The following is a 25,874-nucleotide window of genomic DNA, read 5'->3' as shown; positions in this document are numbered from 1 at the left end:
ACTTTCCCTCCAACCAAATTGGTTGGTATTAAGTTATAGAGATTCTAGATTCTGTTATTTTTCTCTAAAAAGTGTTCTACCTTTGACACAAAAATTTTAATCTTCCTTTAAGTCAATTTAAGTCCAAGTATTTAAATTGAATATAATGATAAAATATGCATAATATAAATAAATTGATATAAATAATATGGATTCTAGTAGAGAGATTCTTGAACCATTAAAGAATGTACATCTATAATTTAACTAAGTTCTTAAATTCTTAGAGAAAACTTACTTTATCTTGACTTTGCTCTGTGTGTGTGTGTGTGTGTGGATTTGAGAAAGTGAGTGTATAGAGGAAGAGAACAGTATTATTTTGATTATTGCAATAATTTAATATTAACAATAAAATAAAAAAGCACTTTAATGTATGCACATGTGTTAATATATACTTACATCTACTATCTATAATTGTTTTTCATGTTCTTATACATACATACTTACAATACATTCATGATATATATTTATAATATATAGAATTATCATTTTTATAATGTGCATACTTTAAATGTTAATACATAGAAACTTTTAGAGTAGATTAATATGACATATTTAAAAGTATAATGAAATACATATCTGATTTTAGCTGTTTTTATTATGTAAATATTAGAGATATTGGCACAATTAAAAGTCTAAAATATGTTGGTGTTTGCAAGGGGTCCAATAAATGTGAGTGACACTTTGATAGACAAGATTAAGTCTTTTGGCTTGTATTGCTGGTTCTGGTGATTTTATATGCCCATCCCCATGCTCTCTCATAACTAAATGCTTATAGAAGCTCTTAAATACATTTGAAGCAACTATCACTCTGTGAATCAATGTAATATGTATAGACAAGATAAAGAAAAGATAAAGTACCTGGGATTATGTAAAGCAGGACAGGAGAGCCAAAAGATCATTATCTTGTTTGCCTGAGACCTGGTGACCCAGGAAAAGAAATTCATCTAATTTTATAGTTTCTTCATGAAACATAATAACACTTAAAAGAAATCTCCTAAAGGCATGAAAATTAAATAAGCTTATAGTAACGCCATTTCATATTTAATAAATGGTGTCTATTTTATGATTAGAGTAAGGGCAATCTAACATTAGAAGACAATGATAAAGCACATTAATAGAAGGAATTATATTGTGAATGTTAGAAACAATAGAAAGCAGATAATTTTGAGCTAGATGAAATGGGATTTTTATTTAAATTAGGCTAGCTCAATTGAGGCTTTGCTAAAAGCGTAGACTTATTCTTTAAAGGACTTAAAGATTTAATTGACAATAAAATAATTGTAATATTAATTTCATTATATTATTATACAAATAATAACAGTAAATATCCATGTTATTAGTTGGGGATTTAGTTATTAATTGTTTTATTAACATATCATTGGGTAATTATTTTTATAATAAGCATTGTAACATAGTATAAATGATTTATAGTTATCAATAGCCAACTGTCTCTTTGCATAAAATTTGTTAAATCACTAATTTCATGTTCAGTCCAAATGCATTCTTCTTATGGCTGATGTCAGCAGACAAGTATTAAGCATGAAATGCCTAGGGAATTCATAACAATGCAACTCCATCAGGGAGAAGGGATGATCAGAGAGAAGGGTGAATCTGCCTTTAGAAACAGACCAGGGACAGAAAGGGTATTTGGTATTTATAGGAAAATTAGGTACCCTGAGAAATATGCTTAAAGTTAGACATACTAATCTATGTGCTTAGGGCCAAAATAAGATTGAGTATAAGAAGTGCTAAAATTCAGGAATATGCATGCTTAATGCTTCTGTAGGCAAAAGTGTACACCCCTTTTTTAGGAGTAGCACTTGTGTTAGCTGACCCCAGTTAGGAAACACAGCAAAGAACAAAACTGAGAGGGTCAACACAAAGGGAGCTGTGGTGTGCAAAGACTGAGCAGTCAGGATTTAGTAGCCAACCTGGGTAACAGTGCAAAGTTGGAGACGTATGTGGGTAATAATTGCCTTGCATGGATTTTTCACCAAGATTTCTCCACCCGTGTAGAGTCAGGACTGGGGAGTATACAGATAGCACATTTAAGTCAAAATACAAATCTTGGAGAAGGAAAATGATAGGAGGTAGTTTAAATCTGTATTTTAGTCAAATAAACAGGTGGTTGTCATACTAGTACATTTTAGATACTTGAGAAGGGTATTTGGTATTTATAGGAAAATTAGGTACCCTGAGAAATATGCTTAAAGTTAGACATATTAATCTATGTGCTTAGGGCCAAATTAAGGTTGAGTATAAGAAGTGTTAAAATTCAGGAATAAGCATGCTTAATGCTTCTGTAGGCAAAAGTGTACACCCCCTTTTTTAGGGGTGGTACTTGTGTTAAGCGTGAGAACACTTTCAGAAGAAATCTGTAGTTCTATGGATATAGCAGGAGCATTTTCTGCTGAAGCTAGACACTCTGTCAAGCAGATGTGCAGTAGCCATATCATTGTAACTGCCTTTATTAGGTTTTGCAAAAATGACAAAATGGTAGCATAAAAAACTCACTGCAAATAGTTTCATTAATCGTGATTTATAGGTAAAGAGAAAGAATATCTAGTAGTTCCCTAGAAATGTTTTAAGGGAAAAAAAATCACATTCTCACATTAATTAAAGTTAACTGACAGAACATTGCCATAATTAATCAAATTATAGAATCACTATATTTTTGAAGCTACATGTCCATCACATGTATATAGGTGGCTACTCTTAAGGAAGAAATAGAACATGTATATCACAGCTGAGAAATTCTGGTCCAGGTTTCAAGGGTAGAAACTATTTTACATTGATGAGGTGTATAGAATTGCTTTAGATTTTATAAAGAGCAGCAGCTATGCTTTCATTCATCTGATGACAAAACAAGACAAGGAGATATATTTGGATATTCTAACTCTGCATAAAGAATGTGCTCAACTCTTTCCAGTGGAGCACATCATTTAAAAATGATTACAATCACAGCTGCTACAATGATAAAAGCGGTTCCTAAGAGTTTTTTCCCAGGTATATAGCATGTTATGACATTTTGTGGAATAGGTTTTTACTTGCTTTTTCATCTTTAAAATTTAGATTACTAATCTATATCCCATTATACCACCGAAGATGGAGATTTATGTCTCAGAGCAATGTATATATTTTGTGGCAACAGACTGGTTAGTGACAGCAGGCTAGTACACACTTTTATGGAAATGGTAACACAGGAATGGATTGCAAAGCAATTCTCAATCATATGCAAAAAGCAATCTCAGGAAGCTTGCAAACAAGACAAAACTACACATTCTACCATTACATATAAAAATAACAAGTCATGATAGAAATCACAGCTGTGTTTCATAGCTGCAATTTTTAAAATATCTTCCTAAATATAAAAAAGCCTTAACTTTGATTTTATCCATTTTTGTTTCTATAAATTACAAGTAAAGAGACATGTTGTGCTAAGTCCCGCTGTTGATTCAAATCAAAGAAAATATCTCCTGTCCACATACTGCTATAAATTATAGTCATATAGCATTATAAGAGTGACCTATTTAAGTCCTATTCTGAGCTTTGTGATTTTGAAAAACCATGCAACAACACATAATAAATTGTAATTTTAGAATGGAATTTTTCAGTTTATAATGTAAGCAAAATACTTATACAGCAAAATTTAAGTGTGGAAGAGTCAGAAATTTTTTCTTTTTTTCTTTCTTTCCTTTGTTTTTTCTTTCCTTTTTTTTTTTTTTTTTCAGAAACTAAGCTGTGCACTTTGTCTACAATGAGTGTAATTCCTGGATAGAGTAAACCTGGAAGAACTCTCCACATGTAAAAGCAAATTCTTGTAAAACTCACCCATTGCCCTTGCAGTGTTCAGCAAGCATCAATTAAAGAGAAAATGTGGATATAGTAGTAATGAATTCTGAATAATAATGAGAGTCGACAATCATGGAGCACTTAGAATGTTTCAGGCTTTGTTCTAAGCATTTCACATATGTAATTAACATTTGCATTAGCTCTAAGAGCTGGGTATTATTTGTTTTGTTATTTTTTGGTTGTGGTAAAAACTATAAAATTTACAATCTTAACCATTTCTAAGCGTACAGTCCAGTAGTGTTAAACATATTCACATTTTTCTCCAGAACTTTTTGTCTTGCAAAACTGAAATTCTGTACCTATTAAGCAACTCTTCATTTCCCCTTTTTCCTGGCCTCTGGCAACCACCTTTCTAGTGTGGTAAACAGTCAATAAGGATCAGTGCAATTTGCCTTCAGTAAAAAATAAATCACATGTAAAAACCTTCCACAGATTATGTAAAATCCCTCAAGTATTTTCCTGGATATTTCACTGAATTAAACAAGAGAATTTGTGCAGATGGGAGATGATATAGTTCCTGTGAATTTGACTACTTTATCTTGTATAAATGGAATAGTAAAATGTTTGTCTTTGTGCTACTGATTCACTTCATTTGGCATAATATCCTCAAGGTTCATCCATGTCGTAGCATGAGGCAGAATTTATTTCCTCTTTGACTGCATGATATTATATTGTATATATATTTAACACATTTTGTTTACCCATTCATCCACTGATGGACACCTGGGTTGATTCTGCCTCATGGTACAACATGGGTTTTTGGGAACAGTGTTTCATGAATATGAATGAGCTTGTAAATATTTTTGAGATCCTGCTTTCAATTCTCTTTGTTACATATTCATAAATGGATGGACTGGATCATATGGTAGTGTGATTTTTTTATTTTTATTTTTTGAGGATCTACTAAGCTGCTTTCCATATTGGCAGCATCATTTTATGTTCTCCCTACTATTTGCAGAATTCCAATTTCTTTACATTGTTGCCAATACTTGTTCTGTTCTTTCTTTGATAGTAGCCATCCTTAAGGGGTTGAGGTGATAGCTCATTGTGGTTTTGACTTGCATTTCCTATTTTATTCGTATTTTTCAGATGGAGAAATTAAGCTACAGAAAGATTATGAAACCTGTGCATAACACCCCATTCAGAGTAAAGCCTAAAATCCTAGTTCTCTGCCTCCTGTGTTAGAGTTTCTGACCACTGCTTTGCAGCCAGCAATTGCAAACATATTGAGAAAGAGAAGACTTCTCCATAACAGCAATCAGGACAGAGTAGCTTGTGGATGGGCACTCAGCACTGGGATATGAAGGGAGAGAATAATAGAGTGACAAATAATTCATCTTCATTGATTTTAAAACTGATGGACAGGAATGACTGTGTTGTACCAGATTGCATGAATCAAACAGTAATAGTGATGAAAGAAGAAGTAAACAGAAGCTAAATCAGAAGACAGCATTTTCCTGAGTGACAATGGGGTAGATTTCTGGGATTTCATAATATGGAAATTGGTAATATGGTCATCATGGAAATGTGGCAAATCATATTAAGAAACTGATGTAACTCCATTTTTGAGAAACCAGCCTCTACCTCAGGGCAAAGCCTGTCCAAGGAGGGGGAATGACCCTTGTTCTTGGAAAAACCCACAGAGCATTCCTAGGCACAGAGCCACCCAGCTGAGTTGTCTGTAAATAACAGGAGAGATCAGGTGTCCCTGACTCAGTTAGGCTAGGTGAGGACCCGTAGCAAGCCCCTAGCAACCACCAATCAGCATGAGACAAGGAAAATACCTGGGATGCCAGATGACCCCCCAGTAGTCTCGGTGATGGATAACATGTTAGGAAACCAGATAGTTTATCACGTACACCCCTTGTTGCTTAAACCAATCAGTTCAAACGAATCCCCCTCTTGTACTAACCAATCACCCTTACCCAACTTGTTCCCGCCAGTGAATGTGCTAATCAATGTTAAGAGTTGTTGTTTGATTTTCCCACTTTACGAAATGATTTGCTGTGTGATGTTGTGACACATAGCGTATCCCCCAAAACCTATAAAATCTCACTGAACAAAGGATTGGGACTCACTACTTGGGACCACTGCATCAGAAATGTTTGTGAGTCCCAGGCTCAAGCTTGCAATAGAGACTCTTGTGTGATTGCATCGGATTCAGCTCCTGGAGGTCTATTGGGGTCCCAAGAATCTGGCATTACAATACTAGCATCACACCCTGTATTAGTTAGGATACATGTAAAGAATTGCTTATAACAACTTAATTGACATTATATTTAGTAATTTAGATTTATCTATTCTGGTTTTACCTCATTTGCTATCTTTGCTGAGTCCAAAGTTAAAATATATTCAGAATATTTTAGATATTCATTGGATCAGGTGACCCATCTAAAAGGTCTATTAAGATGGTAGAATCTCTTTGGGGAAGTTGAGTGAGGGGAATATATCTTAACAGTAAGAATGCCTGTAGTCGCAGTGATTTGGGAGGCAGAGGTAGGAAGATTGCAGGTTCTAAGCCAGTCTCAGCAACTTAGTGAGGCTCTAAATAATGCAGTAAGACCCTGTTTCAAAATAAAAAAAATAAAAGGGTTGGGATGTGGCTCCGTGGTAAAGTGCCCTTGGGTTAAGTCCCTGGTACCAAAATAAATGAATAAATAAATAAATAGATATTCCTACTGGATAATGACCACTGGGATATGCCAAACTTTCTGCTAAGTCTTTCACGTGTGATAATCCCTTGTAATCCACACCAGAGCTACTTACTTAGGATATTAATGATGCAGTTGACGATTTTAAAGGTATAAGTGGTCATTTCCAAAGTTCACATTTCACTTTTGGAAGATAGAAAATTCAGATCAGTTCTATTCTAGAGCAACATTAATGTGCCATACAAATAAGCCGCCAAGTCAGTTATTTCTCTATACAGTCATTCAATAATCTGTCATGATTTAGTAAACACTTCCTCTATGTAAATTTTAGAAGATGACTAAAACACTCTGTGATTTCAAAGAGAAAAAAGTCAACATAGTGTGTACAAGAAGTGCATAAACAAAGGATGACCACACCTTTTCTGGGGCCATGGTATTTCTGGTGGAGCAACTAGCTAGTTAAATTATAAAGGTGCTATTTTTAAAGACATCAGAGAGTTATGGAAACAATGATCACAATGAATTGAAATTTCAGGGAAGGGGACATTAGATGAGCAGATAGTCACAAGCTTTAATTGAGTTTTAAACCCTAAATTTCGGCCTGACAGAGAGAGGCTCATTATAAGTGACAGATATTAAGATGTGAGGAGGAGGAGAAGAAAGAGGAGGAAGAAAGTGATAATCTCTGTTGCATATGCATATTATTTCTCTTTCTGAAACAGCAAGTGACTCTGATTTTAGTTCACTCACAGGACCATTTTAAAAGATTTACTGAGATCGATGAATAATTACCTCCTTCTGTGATACAATGTCACTTACTCCGTTTTTTCTTTTCTTTTTTCTTTTTTCCATGCATCTCATTCAGAAGGAGCCTCATTCAGGATTTTCTAGCTATATGTTTTAACCAGCAGTGCATACTACAGCTCCAGTAATCTTACTCAAAGCATTCATCCTTGAGTAAAAGTGAAGCTTGCCTTGACAACATCTCCCAAATTTCATAGAAGCAATCCTTCTTCCTCCTTTTTAATTACCTCTGCACCATTCAAATTATTTCAAAAATTGTCATCAATTGCACTTTAGTAAGTATACAAAGACAAGTGTTAGTTTCATCTCCCATCTGCACAAATTCTCTTGTTAAAATTCAACAAAATAATCTCATGAAAATCCTCAAGGGAGAGTGGAAGAGGGACAGGTTTTATACAGGATTTATTTTTCCTACAGGCATATTGCACTGAACCTTATTAGATTTTTACTACACTAGAGGATTTTCCCTTTGTAACTTTGCTACTAAAAGCATTATAATGTTTTGTCAGGTATGGTTTCTAATTGTCTTAAATGAGGACTGATCCTTCTTCCTTAGAGGAGTGGTTGACAACAGAAACAACACAATAACCCCCAATAAATTGTATTTTTAGTAAAATATTCTTTTTATTCTTCAAAAGTGTTCTGAAGTCATAATGTCTGTAAGGATAGCATGCTTGAGCTTCCTTTCATGACAAGAATAAATTAATGTAGATGAGTAGAGGAGATATTAATGAATCTTTAATACCAGAGGTATGAAAACATTTTAGTTCTGCCTCTTTTATCTTACATAAAAAATGACATGTATAAGACCTCTGTCTTCCTTTTGTAGGAAAATATTTATGCTTATTTACTTCTTTCTTTTAAAGTTTTCATACATTGCCATTTCTTTCTAAAAATATCTTTAGTCTTACTGCAAAGGAATGAGTGAGAATAGCATGTATCTAGACTTTCTCATATTTTTCCACAAGCAACACCTTTTTTGGATACTGTAACATCAATACCTTTCAGCTGTTAAGATTGAACAATTTTGTGAATGGTTTTTCTGGCAGCCATGTTAGCTCTAGTAGTCCCAGCAGCCCCTTCGGAAGAGTTAAAAGGCACCCTCAGGCTGCCATGGTGGAGAGGAAGAAGAAAGATTTTGAATAACTACCTGAATTGCTTTAAGCAATTTTTTTGCAAAGTCATCCAATCAAGGGAGATGATCAAATTTCAGGATCCTCAGACATGACCTTGGGTTCCTTGCAAATATTTCTATGCCTCTCTTTTTATGTGATTGGCATAAAGTGCTGATTCTACATTGGGTATGGCTCCAGTTTTGAGGATGACAACAAAGTTCTGATTAGAAATATAATTTTTCTTAATTTCGCCTTCTCTATTTGCATTATAATTTGATTTCCATAAGTCTTTTAATTTTGTGCCTTCTAACCACTAGCAAAAAAAAAAAAAATGTGTCTTGAGTAATATAAAAATCTTTCCAGTCATCTAATTTGTGTAATACTCTTTGTGATTGTGAAGTCCATTTTAACAAAATACCCAAAGAAATCTGTACTATGAAAAAATGATATTTGTTGTATCTAAGACCTAATTTAAGACAGATAAAAGAATATTGTACTTTCAGCTGCAAAGTCTAGACTCATCAATTCAAGGAATTATAGAAGGTCATTTGTTGTACACCTTTTGCCAAAAAGGTTAAAATTTACTTTCCAAAGTATTTTATTATTTCCTTGAGTGATACCTCCACATATATTTATTTCTGAAAAGTGTTCTCTTGGCGACTCCCTGGGTTAGTGAAAAGAGAGTACTTGGGATCCCTTTGGTATTCAAATAACTTTTTAAGCAACTGAATTTTTTAACTCTCTTAATTAAGTCCCTGGGTAAATTGATAAAAGAAAAGACTTTTACCTGATTTTTCTCTAATGTAACATAAATTTTCCCAGCTACCACTAGCTTGCAGGTAACTATGAGGTTACATTTACACTAATACCATTTCCTTTTTTGATTCATTCTCCCATCCTTCTAGGAGTTTAGCCACCAGAAAAGTTTCACAAGTATTTTTGAGCATTCTCACACAGTCTTTTGAACAAGGTCACTTTTTATGGAAACTTTTGATGTTCATCTAGAGACAGCAGCTACCATTCAGTAGGCATCCTGCCCCCACCCAGGCTCAGGATGGCTGTGCTTCCCTTGGTGCATTAAATCCTTTCTGTTTCTTTACATAAATACAGAATTATCCATTGTATTATTTCCTCTAACTTCCTGTCTCTCCCAGTCCCATAGATGAGAAATGCTTTCTTCCTAGGTGGCCCTTTCAGCATACAAAGAACCCCTAGTAAGGAGCCATGTTCCACATCCAAAGATGTGCAGTTGAACCCTGCTTTTTTAGCTCATGGGTTCTTTCAATTTGTTTTTCTTTTAAAAATTCTAGGGAAAGATGGGAACTCTGAATTTAGAATGTAAGTCTTCAAGAAGAGTAGAAATAAATAATAACACCGTCCTACTTCATATAAATAATTAAGGTTATGTGGTTCTATTGACATCACAGTATGGTACTCTGTGTATCTCTTATTATAAAATCTCACACATTTCATTTGTAGATCAGCCCTGCACTAACTAAGTTAGCCTTTGCTGCCTTATATTTTAATCTACTTGTTCTGTGATTGGCATAAAGTGCTGATTCTACATTGGGTATGATCTTTTGGGCTGTACTTTCCTCCTCCTCCTCCTCCTCCTCCTCCTCCTCCTCTTCCTCCTCCTCCTTCTCTGAAAAGTATATAACTTGTAGCTTAATTGAGTTTTCACTTGAGACATAATTTTAATATTAAAAAATCAAGGCATTTGGGGACATTAAGTTGGGTATATTAGTGCTAATTTTTCCCCATTTTTTAATATCAGGAATTGTTTAATACTGTTACAAATAGAAGTGTTGCAATTTTAAAATAATTCTTGACTTTTCTATCCTATTATATCAGTAAGTGCATGTTTACTAAGGGGCCCCCCTCTACCAGGATCTGTACTGCATGACCTAGAGTTTTATAAATTTATAATACAAGAGACCCTGTGGTCAGAATGGCTGTTTCTTAAACACTAGAGATGACTATTTTCATCTCACTTTTAGTCATATATTCTTATCATCAGAAGAGAAAATCAGAGGAAAAATTTCCCTGTTCTATTGAAAAATGACCTTGAGAGGACATCATATTATTCACATTGGGAAGAAAGTGCTTCTTTTCTGTTTCAAAGGAGCTTAGGATGCTTGCTTTAAAGGTCTGCCTTTGTTTGGTTCATGCAAGAGCTGTGCAGCTGTTTCAACTGTATCATAGAGTTTTCCAGAAAAAAAAATCCATTTGCTAAATCAAGGCAGGGAGATATTATTCCTCTACAATTATGTAACAATTAGAGTTACAGAGATGTCTGTCAGCTTCAGAAGAACTGGCTCTGATGCAGTAAAACACCCATGAGACGGTTCAGCAAGATTTTTGCAGGATGCTAACCTACAAAGACATTTGTCCTACATCTTGCCTTCCCATATCCTCCCATCCTGGATCTCATCCCAGCTTTTCGGATTTAAGCTACCAAAATGGTCAGTATCTTAAGGGAGATATACTAAGTACAATGGGTAATCTCTTCCACTGATGTATTAAACTTGATTTTAATGTGTCTTGAGACAAAGAAAATCTCTCTGTGCCAAATTTGATATATACTCCACAGAAAAACTTACAAGAGTACATTTGATGGACTTGATGAATTCATGTGCAAAAGGCAAGCATATGCAGATTTTATTTTTTAAAATTAATAATTGTCCAAACTTTTCCAACTGGGATTTTGGATATGTAGTTATTTATCCTGTAACTTTTCTCTTTTATTCATAATTATGTATATATTTACTATAAAATCTGAATGTATTTTATGAAAATAAGTCTCTTTCAAGTCTATACTCCAAAATGCACAAAGATGGGCAAATGAGTTAGCAACATACGTGTTTACAAATTTAGGAAAATACTAACAAAATAGGTACTTTCTGACATTATTTAAAAATTCAATTCATCTTTTTATGTTAGGTATCCTTTTTAAATGCAATTATTTTTTAAATAGCAAATTGTCATAAATGAAATTTGCCAGACACAGAAAGACAAATGCCACACGATCTTACTCATACATGGAATATCAAAAAGTTGAATTCATAGTAGTTGCTCTGGTTTTAATATTAGGTATCTCCCCAAAACTCATATGTGAGACAATGCAAGAAAATTTAGAGGTGAAAGATTGCATTATGAGAGCCTTTACCTAATCAGTGTATTAATCCCCTGGTAAGGATTAATTGGAGGGTAACTGTAGGCAGGTAGGGTGTGGCTGGGGGAGGTGGGTCATTGGGAGCATGCCTTTGAGGCACATATTTTGTCCCTGGTGAGCTGAACTTTGTCTTTTTCTGCTTCCTGATTTTCTGGTTTTTAGCTGTTTTCCTCTTCCACAGTCTTCTGCTGTAATGCTCTGCCTCACTCAGGCACAGAACAATGGAGCCAGATGTTTATGTACTGAGACCTCTAAAACTGTGAGCCCCCAAATAAACTTTTTCTCCTTTAGTTGTTCTTGTTAGGTCTTTTGGGTCACAGCAGGGTAGCAGCTGACTAAAACAGTAGTAGAGAGTAGAATGGTGGTTACTGGAAATTGGGAATGGGAAGGGTTGAGGAGATATTGATCAAAGACTATAAAATTTCAGTTTGGAGAAATAAGAACAAAGAGAACTATTGAACAACATGGTGACTAGAGTTAATAATGTATATTTGTAAAACTTGGTAGAGAGTGGATACAAAGTTATCATAATACTTTTATTAATCAGCAAGCTTTAGCCACTCTACAGTGTAGACATACTTCTGAACAACTGGTACATACTGTAAGGACACACAAGTTTGTCAATTACAAAATCAAAGAAAAAAGAAACAGAAAATCACAAATAAGAGAGGAATTAGACATGTATTTTTCTTTCCTCCCCATCCCATGCCCTATCACTGAGGGACTCTATATTGTCTTTCACAAAGTTCTATCCTACGGAAGTCAAACCTTTGAAAGTTATTTAGGATTAAGTCTGAATTACTTTAAAAAATAAATGTCTGTATCTACTGGAGCAATGTGCTTGATGTTGTGTTTTACTTAGCCAGAGAGAACCATTTCAAACCAAAGTTGGTAGTTCCTTCTCCAGTCTTATGCTATTGCTATGTCCAAGTAGATACTTGTGGGAAAATCTTGAAACTGATAGTTGTCTTGTTACCTGAGAAATATGGAAGATTAGGTTAGAGAGGGGAATATGATTAAGAGGGAGGTTTAAAGTCCAGAAAAGAATGTCTAGTTAATTTTATCCTAAAAGCCTTTTTTTAAAAAATTTTCATTTGTGATCAGATAAAACCTTTGTTCCTGACATTATATGCATAATTACTTTATTCATATTAGAAATACCAGTTAGGAGAACACACTTAAATTATGCATTTTAATTGTGTGCATATTTGTTATTAGGTGAAGCTTGTTATAGGTAATATTTTTGTGATATTTTAAGGGGACAAATAGATGAGAATGATGGGAACATGAGGTTAAGAGGATAATTCTATAAAGTGGCTCCACAGTTTAGCTATTGTGAATTGTGCTGCTATAAACATTGGTGTGGCTGTGTTCCTGTAATATGCTGTTTTTAAGTCCATTGGGTATAGTCCGAGGAGAGGGATAGCTGGGTCAAATGGTGGTTTCATTCCAAGATTTCCAAGGAATCTCCATACTGCTTTCCATATTGGCTGTGTCAATGGAATTTTACTCAGCAATAAAGGAGAATAAAATCATGACATTTGCAGGTAAATGGATGTCATTGGAGAAGAGAATGCTAAGTGAAGTTAGCCAATCCCCAAAAAACAAATGCCGAATGTTTTCTCTAATATAAGGAGGCTGACTCATAGTGGGGTAGGGAGGGGGAACATGGGGAATACATGAATTCTAGATAGGGAAGAGGGGAGGGAGGGTTAGGGAAGAGGCAGGGGATTAGCAAGGATGGTGGAATGTGATGGACATCATTATTCAAAGTACATGTTTGAAGACACGATTTGGGTGTCAACCTACTTTATATACAAAGAGAGATATAAAAAATGGTGGTATATATGTGTAATAAGAATTGTAATGCAAAAAAAAACAAGTACATGTATAAAGACATGGATTGGCATGAACATACTTTATACAAAGATATGAAAAATTGTGCTTTATATGTGTAATATGAATTGTAATACATTCTGCTGTTGCGTATTTAAAAAATAAAATCAATAAAAAAAATAAAACATCAAAAAAATTCTATAAAGTGGGCCTACTGTGCTGACCCTCCAATATGCTTTCTTTGCCCAAAAACAATCTGCTTGTAGCCCCTCCTGGCCTAAAAGGGAGGATATGTCACGTTTCTCAGCAGTCTAAGGCAGGGGCAAAGGTCTGGCAGTCAGTATAGGTAATGAATGATGAGGTTCCAAAGAGGATGATGACGGTTATCAAAGACAAAACAATGGGTTATTAACTTCTGTGAGCATGCTCCTGGGCACTCTGGGTTGCTAACAATTAACCTCTACATGCCTGCTCTCAGGCATGTACATGGGAAAGAGAAAGAAGCCAATAATTAAAGAAAGGAGTTCTGGCATATATAAAAGAGCAAGACTCACGCCCTCCCACAGGCTCTGGGCTCTGAGGCTCCATTTCTCTTCAGAGAAGTCTGTGTCTGTCCCTTTCTTAAATAAAACTTGCTTTCTGTGCTTGCCTAGGCATTTTTTGGGGTGTTTAACCTTCAACACTGGGGAACAAGGACCAGTTCCGGATCTCCAAGACTGGTATATATACTAATTGAGGAAAACACCATTTTTTTTCCCACATGGATCTAGAATAAAGTAGTTGCAACTAGCATAAGATTGAAACTTCTGATAGTGTCATTTTCTTCTCCATATTTCTCTAATGTATTTACAGTTTATAAAAATTTGGGATATATTTTAAGCAGTTTAATTTTCAAATTATCATTTATCTGACTGTTGAAGACAAATGGTTGGGGGAAGTTCAGCATTCCACAGACTAATGAATGACAAATAATTTTTTCTGAAGAATTGTGGAGACATCTTCGAGGATACTGGAGAACACACTTCAAGTGCAACTATCTTGGACATACTGAGTTTATTGCAAGAAAAAGACACATTATTTTTTTAATTTTAGGATTTTTAGCATCTTTGTACTTGTGCTTATCTTACTTTATTTGCAGTAACTGCAATATATGTAGATGGGGTTCTTTTAAAATAACATTTCTCTGTGAATCAGGCTTTTACAATCCTTAAACTTGAGAGTCTCTCAGACTTCTAGATTATGGTCCATGGTTTTTATATCCAAAAAGGTTGCAAGTTTAATAACTCTCAATAGAAATATTTTATATATTTAAATGACTATTTAGAATATGGATGACAACGGTAGTTTATTATTTGTCATTATTATCTACACCCATGAAAAACCAAACACATTTTGTGTCTATCCTATAACCAAGTATGATATTTTTCTTAGTGAAATATTGTGTTTTGACAGTAAAACTAATGTTTCATATATGCCTTGTTTATGTGGATTATAAAAATGTAATGTCTATATACATTATAATAGTTTATTTCATTGATGACACATAAAAAAGAAAGTCTTTTAGAATAAAAAGTTCACAGTCTCTAATTTTCATTGTTGAGACTCAATAAGTAAACACTACACAATTATTTATCTAACTTGTGAACACAAATGGTTATATTAAATCTACATTTATTCATAATTATATGAAACTTATGGTTCTTAATTGGATTCCAAAAGATATTAATTTTTCAATGATAATTAACACAACCTAGTTATTATAGTCAAAATGGATGAGTTGTAAAGGCATATAGCAATGATAGAATGTGTTAACTCTTACACAAAGACATCTTAAGTTTGCCATACATTTAATCAAATGCTAAATAAAATTAATAAAAAAATAGAAGATAGGAAAAAGAAAACATGACTACTATTGCCCAAATAGTGATGGCGACCATTTCACCGAGGCTGTGCAGAAAATGATATAGGCAATTCTTTAAATCACTCAACCATCAATCTTCCTAAACAAAATAAGTCTGTGATTGTTTCTTATAAAATCCTACTGAGAATATTTCTGCATAACATCAGCTATTCTATTACACAACCATAAATATAATGTTTTCATGAACTGTATATCTGACCTTGAAAATAAAGTTGGAATTCAAAGTTATTATATTTCAATTTCCTGAAAGAATGCCATGAAAATATATAGCCTCTTGTTACTGCCTGATTGTTAAATTTGATAGATCAGTTGTGAAAATAAATGCTGTCTTGCATCACTAGCGTTTAAATGGATCTGTGTGGATCTAAAATGAACCACTTAGAAGCCAAAATGAGAGACACACAATAAATGAATTGAGAAATCTAATTTAGTTGGCTTTTGATTTTTATTTGTTTTCACAATAATATGTTTGTGGTCCAGGTTCTGAACATTTTTCATGTACTGCACTGTTAGTGTTTGCTTAGAACTGAAGTTAATGAAACAAAAGAAGAAAGAGTGTTGAGAAAGAAAGCATGTGTTCCCTACTCAGCTTCAATTAATTGTGTGCTGTGTGCCAACGTGTGTGCATATCGTGATGATTTTTGACAAAAGATACTGGATGGATCTATGTGTCTTTATCTGAACAGACTATTAGGAAAATATCATCATGTATGAGATTATTGTTTGTTATCCCCACACACACTGTCAATAGTGTGATCATATGGTCTCATCAGATCATTAGGCAAATGAAGAGTCCTATTCTCAAAAATCTTTGGATCAAGGCTGGGGCCATAACTCAGGGCTGGGTTTGATGCTCAGCACAATATAAAAATAAATAAATAAAATAAAGATATCGTTTTCATCTACAAATAAAAATATTTTTAAAAAATCTTTGGAAATAGATCCTGGAAGCAGACAACTCAGAATATCAGGCCTAACTTAGTATTACATAATTCTATTGTTAATTCTATAACATACATAGATAACCCACATAATATGCACAAATGTTATATATTAATTATGAATCAAAATCATAACTAATAGTAAAACAAATACCAACATTAGATTTAAAACAATATTCTTTGTTGAAGGTACAATGTTTTCTTCCACAATTCCATCTCCATGCCCCTTCCCCTCAGAGATAAACATGATTTTGAATTATTTCCTTATCATTTATGGGCTGTAGTTATTACTCAAATCTTCTTACCTATATCCCCAAACTCATGTTTGCCTATTTTTAGCCCTTTAAAAATATTATATTACATAATGTATTTTCTTCAGCAAATAATTTTTGCTCAGTCAGCATTAGTTTCTGAAAAACTAGACATGTTATTTGCAGATTTCATTTAATCTTTGTAAGCACTGTATATCTATGTTCCATTGTGTGACTAAATAAGCTACTATTTATTTATGCATTATTTTCTGATGGATATTGGAAGGTTTGTAATTACAAACAGTTACAATCAGATTCTTGTTGGAAGGTTTGTAAGTACAAACAGTTACAATCAAATTCTTGTAATTACAAACAATACTGCTATTAAAACATTTATATCTGTGTGTTGATCCATAGGGATGGAAATTCCCCTAAGTTATAGACATGTGCATCTGTTAAAGATAACATCAAGTTGTTTCCATTGTGTGTTTCAGTTTTTTCTCCCACCAGCAATGTTTATCAATATTGGCCAAAGTTTGATATTTCATGCATGGGTAATAGAATCATTCAGAGTAAAATGTAAGAGTACAAAAAGCTGGCTTTTGTATTCCAATTCACTCTTAAGAAACTACCAGTTTAAAAGGCCACAAAATATTTGTCCCTGTAGATATTATATAAGAATTATCTAAATTTTCCTCATAAACAAAACACATTAAATACAGAAATAGATAAGATCCAGTCATCTCCTATTAAGTCAGGCATTAAGAGTTGAAAAAAATATAAAGCAATGTTATTCTCTAGTGAATTAATTAGTTTTGAAAGCAATAGTTTTGTCATAAAATATATAGTATGTCTAAGTAGAACTTTTTTAGTAAAAGATAGCAGAAGTTTTTATTTATTTAATGCCTCTATCATATATATAATATACACATATATACACACATATATGTATGTACATTTCTTTCATACTACATATTATGAATACACTATATAGCATAAATTGACTTTAGAGAAATTTTAAATTATCTGAAGAATTTATTCTTTAATGAATGAAGCAACACATATATTAATTCTTATAGTATTGATTTATACATATCAAGTATAAATTGATATAACCCATAAAACCAAAAGACATTTTAGGTCCCCAATAATTTTTGTTTTTTTTGTTTTTTTATTACGATATAACTTATAAATCTAAAATTTACCAATTTTAAGCATTAAATGCAATGATTTTTCCAATGCATATTGTTATGTAATCATCACCCAAAGTCATGACATAGAACATTCTGTCACCTGAAAAGTTCCTCCCAGATCCATCCTAGCAAACAGGAATCTGTTTTGTATCCCTAGAACTTTGCCTTTTCCAGGATTTCAGTTACATGGAATCTATATTTCCAGTCTTTGTATTTGGCTCCTTTAACTTTGAATACTTATTTACTTTGAATACCTATGTACTTTGAATACCTATCTGTTTTCTTTCAGTTGTCAGTAGTTTGTTCATTTTACTTAGGAATGTGTCCTGTTGTTTAGCTACACTACAACTTGTTTTACACATGTGTCCGTTGACAGGTATTTGGCTTTTTTATAGTTTTTTTTTAATATAAGAATTATGTTTTTCTGAGCACTTATTTTCATATTTTTGTATAAAAATTTATTTTGGGGGGAGGGGAGTTTAAAACCTAGGAGTGAAATTTCTGGGACATATGGTGACTATTTTTTTATGTTCTTTTTTTTAAAATTTTTTATTGTTGGCTGTTTATTTTTTTATGTTCTATTGATTTATGTTTTCTTTACTTCAGCCCACATTGTCTTGATTACCATAGCTTTAAAGTAAGTTTAAAAGTCATATAGTATAAATCATTCAACTCTATTGATGTTTCTCAGAATTATATTTTTATATTGTGAATTCATTGCATTTATACTTTAAATATTAATTATTTTGCAAGTTTCTACAAGGAGCAGTTTGAACTGGTAAATGTTGAATCTATAGTTTATTTTGGGAGGCACTATTACCTTGATAGTATTGTATCTTTGATCCAGGTTTATTATATCTTCACATTTATTTATGTCCTTAAATTTTTTTTCAGAAATATTTTGTATTTTTACTGCAATGATTTAACCATATTTTGTTAAAATAATCCCTAAAATATTCTTTTTAATGCCACTTAATTTTAAAATGTTTTAGTTGGTTCATTCTGATTGTACTTAATAGTGCGATTCATTGTACGAGAGAGTGTAATTCATTGTGATATATTCATATGTGCATATAACATTAGTTGGTTGATTTCCTTCCCCAGTACCTTCAGTTATTTTTTATTGATAGAATAGAATATAATTGATGAACCCGAATTCTGTACAATTGTTCAATTTGTGGTTGAGATCTTATAAAATTTTGTAGGTGACTCAGAATTTTTTATAGAGACCTTCATGTAGTCTGTAAGACTGCTACCTATACCTTTCCAGTTAGGAATGCCTTTTATGTCTTTTCCTCACATTATTTACAGAGCTGAGAATTTCAATGCAATGTTGAAGAGCTGGTGAGAGTAAATTAAATATCCTTGCTTTGTTTCCTGATCTTCAGGGAAATCCTTTAGTCCTTACCAGTGATTATGAGGCCACCTGTAGACTGTTGTAGACCCAGGAAGGGGAAGGAGTCTATCTGAGTAGCTCTGTGATGCTGAGTATTTGGCTGGTAGTAGACTAAGGAAAGTATAACACTTTAAAGCACTATTAAGGTGATGGATTTCAGAGGAGGTAGCAGGGGCCATTGGCAGTCAGTGATACTCTCTGCCATTGGAGATTGGACAGTCTGTTTCCCTGGATGACTCACATGGAACTATTTTGGAAGATACTAAATGCAGCATTCTATGATCAAGTAGGATTCATCCCTGGGATGCAAGGATGGTTCAATATATGGAAATCAATAAATGTTATTCACCACATCAATAGACTTAAAAATAAGAACCATATGATCATCTCAATAGATGCAGAAAAAGCATTCGAGAAAGTACAGCATCCCTTTATGTTCAAAACATTAGAAAAACTAGGGATAACAGGAACTTACCTCGACATAGTAAAAGCTATCTATGCTAAGCCTCAGGCTAGCATCATTCTCAATGGAGAAAAATTGAAGGCATTCCCCCTAAAATCTGGAACAAGACAGGGATGCCCTCTATCACCACTTCTATTCAATATAGTTCTCGAAACACTGGCCAGAGCAATGAGACAGACGAAAGAAATTAAAGGCATAAAAATAGGAAAGGAAGAACTTAAATTATCACTTTTTGCAGATGACATGATTCTATACCTAGAAGACCCAAAAGGGTCTACAAAAAAACTACTAGAACTAATAAATGAATTCAGCAAAGTGGCAGGATATAAAATCAACACGCATAAATCAAAGGCATTTCTGTATATCAGCGACAAAACTTCTGAAACGGAAATGAGGAAAAACACTCCATTCACAATATCCTCAAAAAAAAATAAAATACTTGGGAATCAACCTAACAAAAGAGGTGAAAGATTTATATAATGAAAACTACAAAACCCTAAAAAGAGAAGTAGAAGAAGATCTTAGAAGATGGAAAATGTACCCTGCTCATGGATAGGCAGAACTAACATCATCAAAATGGCGATATTACCAAAAGTTCTCTATAGGTTTAATGCAATGCCAATCAAAATCCCAAAGGCATTTCTTGTAGAAATGGATAAAGCAATCATGAAATTCATATGGAAAAATAAAAGACCCAGAATAGCAAAAGCAATTCTAAGCAGGAAGTGTGAATCAGGCGGTATAGCAATACCAGACTTAAAACTATATTACAGAGCAATAGTAACAAAAGCAGCATGGTACTGGTACCAAAACAGGAGGGTAGACCAATGGTACAGAATAGAGGACACAGAGACTAATCCACAAAGCTATAGCTATCTTATATTTGATAAAGGGGCTAAAAGCATGCAATGGAGGGAGGATAGCATCTTCAACAAATGGTGCTGGGAAAACTGGAAATCCATATGCAACAAAATGAAACTGAATCCCCTGCTCTCGCCATGCACAAAAGTTAACTCAAAGTGGATCAAGGAGCTAGATATCAAATCAGAGACTCTGCGTCTGATAGAAGAAAAAGTTGTCTCCGATCTACATATTGTAGGGTCGGGCTCCAAATTCCTTAATAGGACACCCATAGCACAAAAGTTGATAACAAAAATCAACAAATGGGACTTACTTAAACTGAAAAGTTTTTTCTCAGCAAGAGAAACAATAAAAGAGGTAAATAGGGAGCCTACATCATGGGAACAAATTTTTACTCCTCACACTTCAGATAGAGCCCTAATATCCAGAGTATACAAAGAACTCAAAAAATTAAACAATAAGAAAACAAATAACCCAATCAACAAATGGGCCAAAGACCTGAACAGACACTTCTCAGAGGAGGACATACAATCAATCAACAAGTACATGGAAAAATGCTCACCATCTCTAGCAGTCAGAGAAATGCAAATCAAAACCACCCTAAGATACCATCTCACTCCAGTAAGATTGGCAGCCATTATGAAGTCAAACAACAACAAGTGCTGGAGAGGATGTGGGGAAAAGGGTACACTTGTACATTGCTGGTGGGACTGAAAACTGGTGCGGCCAATCTGGAAAGCAGTATGGAGATTCCTGGGAAAGCTGGGAATGGAACCACCATTTGACCCAGCTATTGCCCTTCTTGGACTTTTCCCTGAAGACCTTAAAAGAGCGTACTACAGGGATACTGCTACATCGATGTTCATAGCAGCACAATTCACAATCGCTAGACTGTGGAACCAACCCAGATGCCCTTCAATAGATGAATGGATAAAAAAAATGTGGCATTTATACACATGGAGTATTACGCAGCACTAAAAAATGACAAAATCATAGAATTTGCAGGGAAATGGATGGCACTAGAGCAGATTATGCTTAGTGAAGCTAGCCAATCCCTAAAAAACAAATACCAAATGTCTTCTTTGATATAATGAGAGCAACTAAGAACAGAGCAGGGAGGAAGAGCAGGAAGAAAAGATTAACATTGAACAGATACATGAGGTGGGATGGAAAGGGAGAGAAAAGGGAAATTGCATGGTAATGGAGGGAGACCCTCATTGTTATACAAAATTACATATAAGAGGTTGTGAGGGGAATGGGAAAATAAACAAGGAGAGAAATGAATTACAGTGGATGGGGTAGAGAGAGAAGAGGGGAGGGGAGGGAGGGGGGATGGTAGAGGATAGGAAAGGTAGCAGAATACAACAGTTACTAATAGGGCATTATGTAAAAATGTGGATGTGTAACCGATGTGATTCTGCAATCTGTATTTGGGGTAAAATTGGGAGTTCATAACCAACTTGAATCTAATGTATGAAATATGATATGTCAAGAGCTTTATAATGTTTTGAACAACCAATAAAAAAAAAAAAAATATATATATATATATATATATATATATATATATATATATATATATATATATTTGAAAATTAGGACTGTGGACTGTGTGTGGGGAATTTCCCAAAACAGACATCTGAGAGTGAGGGTAAGGTTATTCTTGCAGTATGCAGGTGAGAGATGGTGACACCTTGGATTTAAAACTTAAAGTGGATTTTGTGAGATTTGGGATACATTTTGAAGGTAAGTTTGAAAGGATTTATTGATGGATTGGATGTAGGACAATAGAGTTCAAAGTCAAAGGTACATATTTTTAAATTCAGATGCAGGGCCTGGGTGTGGAGGTGTTTTGGGGAAGTAAAGCAGAAGTTAAGTCTTAAACATGCAAAGTTTGAAATGCTATTAGAGCTCTAAGTGGGATGTGTAAAGGAAATTGTGCATATTAGAGAGACCACACATATTATGCCTACCACACAGCTTAGAAAATAGAATTTGTAACAGAAATGAGCCTGGTTTAACTTTGTCTATTGTCATATGATATTGTTTTCATAATATCATTGTGTTGATAAAATCTCACTATAAAGTTGATATTCAAATAATATACAAAAATTATAATAATCAATGTATGAGGAATGTGGCATTAAAGTAAAAAGAAATGAGTTTTTGTTTACCTTATTATAGTTATAAATAATAATGAAAATTCTTATAATTGTAAAGGTATCTTATTCTGAGATTTAAAATCAGAAAAAAAAAATCCAGGAAATCTGGATCTTACCCTGGCTACATTATCTCTTTGGACATTTCAGCTGTTAAATTTAACAATGTAAGAATCACTTTGTAGAAGACTACAGAATATATTGTGCAATGCACTCTCTTCTTCAGAATAGCCACAACAATGTTTGGTTGTATCAAGTTCATAATAATAAATTAAGGCTCAGCTATATATAGTTTCATCTTAAAGCATGGCAGGACTGAATCAATTTCCTCACAAATGAAGGCACTGATATAAACATGGCCACTATTTAGTGAGGTTGAAAAATTAAATTGATGTCCAACTAATTTATTTAATGACATCTCACTTAGTATATTGTGCACATTTCCATGTAGCAGGTAAGAATACTAAGTGCTTTTTTTTGAAGTGAATTATTAGAGCTCAGGATGCTAAATGTTCTAAAATATTATGTGCCAGATCCTGTGGGAGCACAGAGCATGACCATCTGCAATAAAAATTCAAATCCTCTTAAGTTAGTTTTAGTCTAAAATAAAATGCCACTTTGCTTTCCCTTTGTGTGTTCTACTTAGAGTTCATGTAGTTGGTGCTATTGAATAAAATGTAGATGATTATATACACACACAAGCACACATACACACACACAAATTTATTAGTTACCATGTACTTTAAAAACCATTATTTTTTTTGAGACACTGGAGTTCTTCATATTTGATGAATCCAGGCAATGGTAAAGCTCTATCACACTGATCTTGTCTGGGAGATCCAATTGAGTATCTGCTTGATTTTAGGCAGAATGATAGGCACTTTCATGTCTGTAATATTATTTTCATTGTATAATAAACCTGTATGTTAAAATTACTAAAATCTATTCTTATATGAAATAGAAAAAGAAGACCCAAGTAGTTAAAGCAATTTCTGAGACCATACTACTATCAAAAAATAAATGTCAAAAAAAGAAATTCTGATTTCAAACTTCTTATTCTGCTGTATCACTTCCCAGATTGCTATAGGTAAATATTTCTATTTTTATCATAGTATAATTTATGTACAGTAGAATTCACCTTTTTCAATGTGCTGTTCTGCAACTTTTGACATACAAAAAGAGTACTGTTTTCAGTGCCTTTGTTAACATTTCCTCATGCTCCTAAATGTCCCCTTGTCCTTAATTTTCTATCCCTACACTTTTGCCTTTGTGGCTATCATATAATTGAAACCATGGAGCATATAGCGCTTACAGCTGATATGTTTCACTGAGCATGGTCCATTTGATTTTCATTCTTATTGGTGGTATACTATGAATGTATTCCTTGTCATTGCTGGTTAGTATTTCATCATTCAGTGTTTATAAATGTATTTATCCCTGACTAACTTGAGTTACAATGCTATAACCATCTACATAATTTGCTTTTGTGGAGAAACTTTAAAATCTGTAAAATATATTGGAATAAGATTTAGAGGTGACATGATAAGTAAAAGTTTGGCTTTTGTAAGAAACACCTGTTTCTAAATGGCTTCTCAACTTTGCATTTCTATCAAAGATGTATAAGAGTTATAGTTGCTCTGAATCTTCACCAGCACTTGATATGGCCATTTTATTTTTGTTTAAAGCCATCCTAATTGCTGGCAATTGATTTCTGAAAACGAAAAAAAAAAAAAAATTATAGTAGAAATACGGGATCAGAAATTAGTAAAAAACAAACTGAAAGAGTGTTAAGTAAATTGTTAGAGGAAGGAGGCATCTCAGTAAAATCAAGAACAATCAGGGCATACGTTGATACAATACAAAAATGTAGCCCATGGCTTTTTAAGGAGGAGTTGTTAAATATATCACAATGGAACCATCATGGTGAAGATTTAAAAAGAATAGAAAAGAAAAGCCCAGGGACTCTGCCAGTTGGCACATTGCCATTGTGGACATTCGTATCTTGTTTGCTTAGTCCAAAGCCTTCAGTTCAGACAATGGTAGAGGAAGGAGAAGACATAATGATTCAAGTAAAAGAGAAGGTCTCTCAAGTTAGTCAGACAGAGGAAAAGATTCAAGTAAAAGAGAAGGCCTCTCAAGCTAGTCAGACAGAGAAAGAAAGTGTAAAACAGAAAAAGCCATCAGGGGGAAAGTTACAACAGGAGACTGCTACTAACACCTTTCTATCACCAGAGGGTGTAAGTGTCCAACCAACAGCACCACCTCTACAGGAGACTGCTACTAACACTTTTGTTTCAAGTTGCCTGTCCCTGGAGATGTGTAAGATGGAAGAAAAACCGCTCACATCTGAGGAACAGATAGGGAGAAAGGACGGATGGACATTTCAGGAGGCTATTATAATGATTTTGTGTTGTTCCAATTTTGTTTCACTCAGTTTCAGTTTTGTTAGGCGTTATCTTGTTGGGTTGTATTATAGTAGAAATACCAAGGACCAGGTGTTTATCCACAATATCGTGGAGAAAGGCATCGGGCTCCATTGCCAAAAAACGGACAGGGGGGCCCAATGCTCCGGGGCCCAAAACCACAAATATACGGAGCACTGGAGGAACCCAGCAACCCCATCAGGGTAGTGCCCAGGACACATTGTCCATCAGATCCCTCATCAGACAAACCAGAGGGAGCGCAGGGTTGGACATCTGCGCCTCCGCCAGAGACATTAATGAACAAGGGCAAATTGTGGCAGCTGCAGTAAAACAGGCTTTAGATGCCAGGCCAAAAAGATCCATTCTTTATAGGACATATCAGGGCACATACAGGATTGCCTGGAGCCCTTAGTTTGGGCAATGATTTAGCAGATAAAACTACACATGACATACATATTTTCTCTACACTAGAGGGGGAGAGAAGCTTGTGTGGGAGAGAGAGGCTTGGGGAAAGCCGGTGGTGGCAGTTGAGGCTCTGAGGGTTTTTCCTGAGAGACTATTTTGTTTGTCGTGTGTGGTTCTAAAAATAAAGTTAGTTTCTTTTGACAAGTGGCTCCTGATTGTGCCCAGCCAGACTGCGGCACTAATAGGTTGGTATCTCTTTGTGGTTTTCATTAATTACATTACAGTTTTAATTTTCATCATCCTAAAAGAGGCTGTAAATAACCCACATATGAAAATTTTGTATCAACATCTTTCATTTTAGTTTTGGAACAATCAGTTTACTGCTGTTAATT

The sequence above is a fragment of the Marmota monax genome, unplaced genomic scaffold (assembly GCF_021218885.2).
Source record: "Marmota monax isolate L192 unplaced genomic scaffold, Marmota_monax_Labrador192_F-V1.1 WCK01_AAM20220418_F8-fsc00027, whole genome shotgun sequence".
NCBI lineage: Eukaryota > Metazoa > Chordata > Mammalia > Rodentia > Sciuridae > Marmota > Marmota monax.
The sequence above is the reverse complement of the archived record's forward strand: the minus strand, read 5'-3'. Positions refer to the sequence as shown.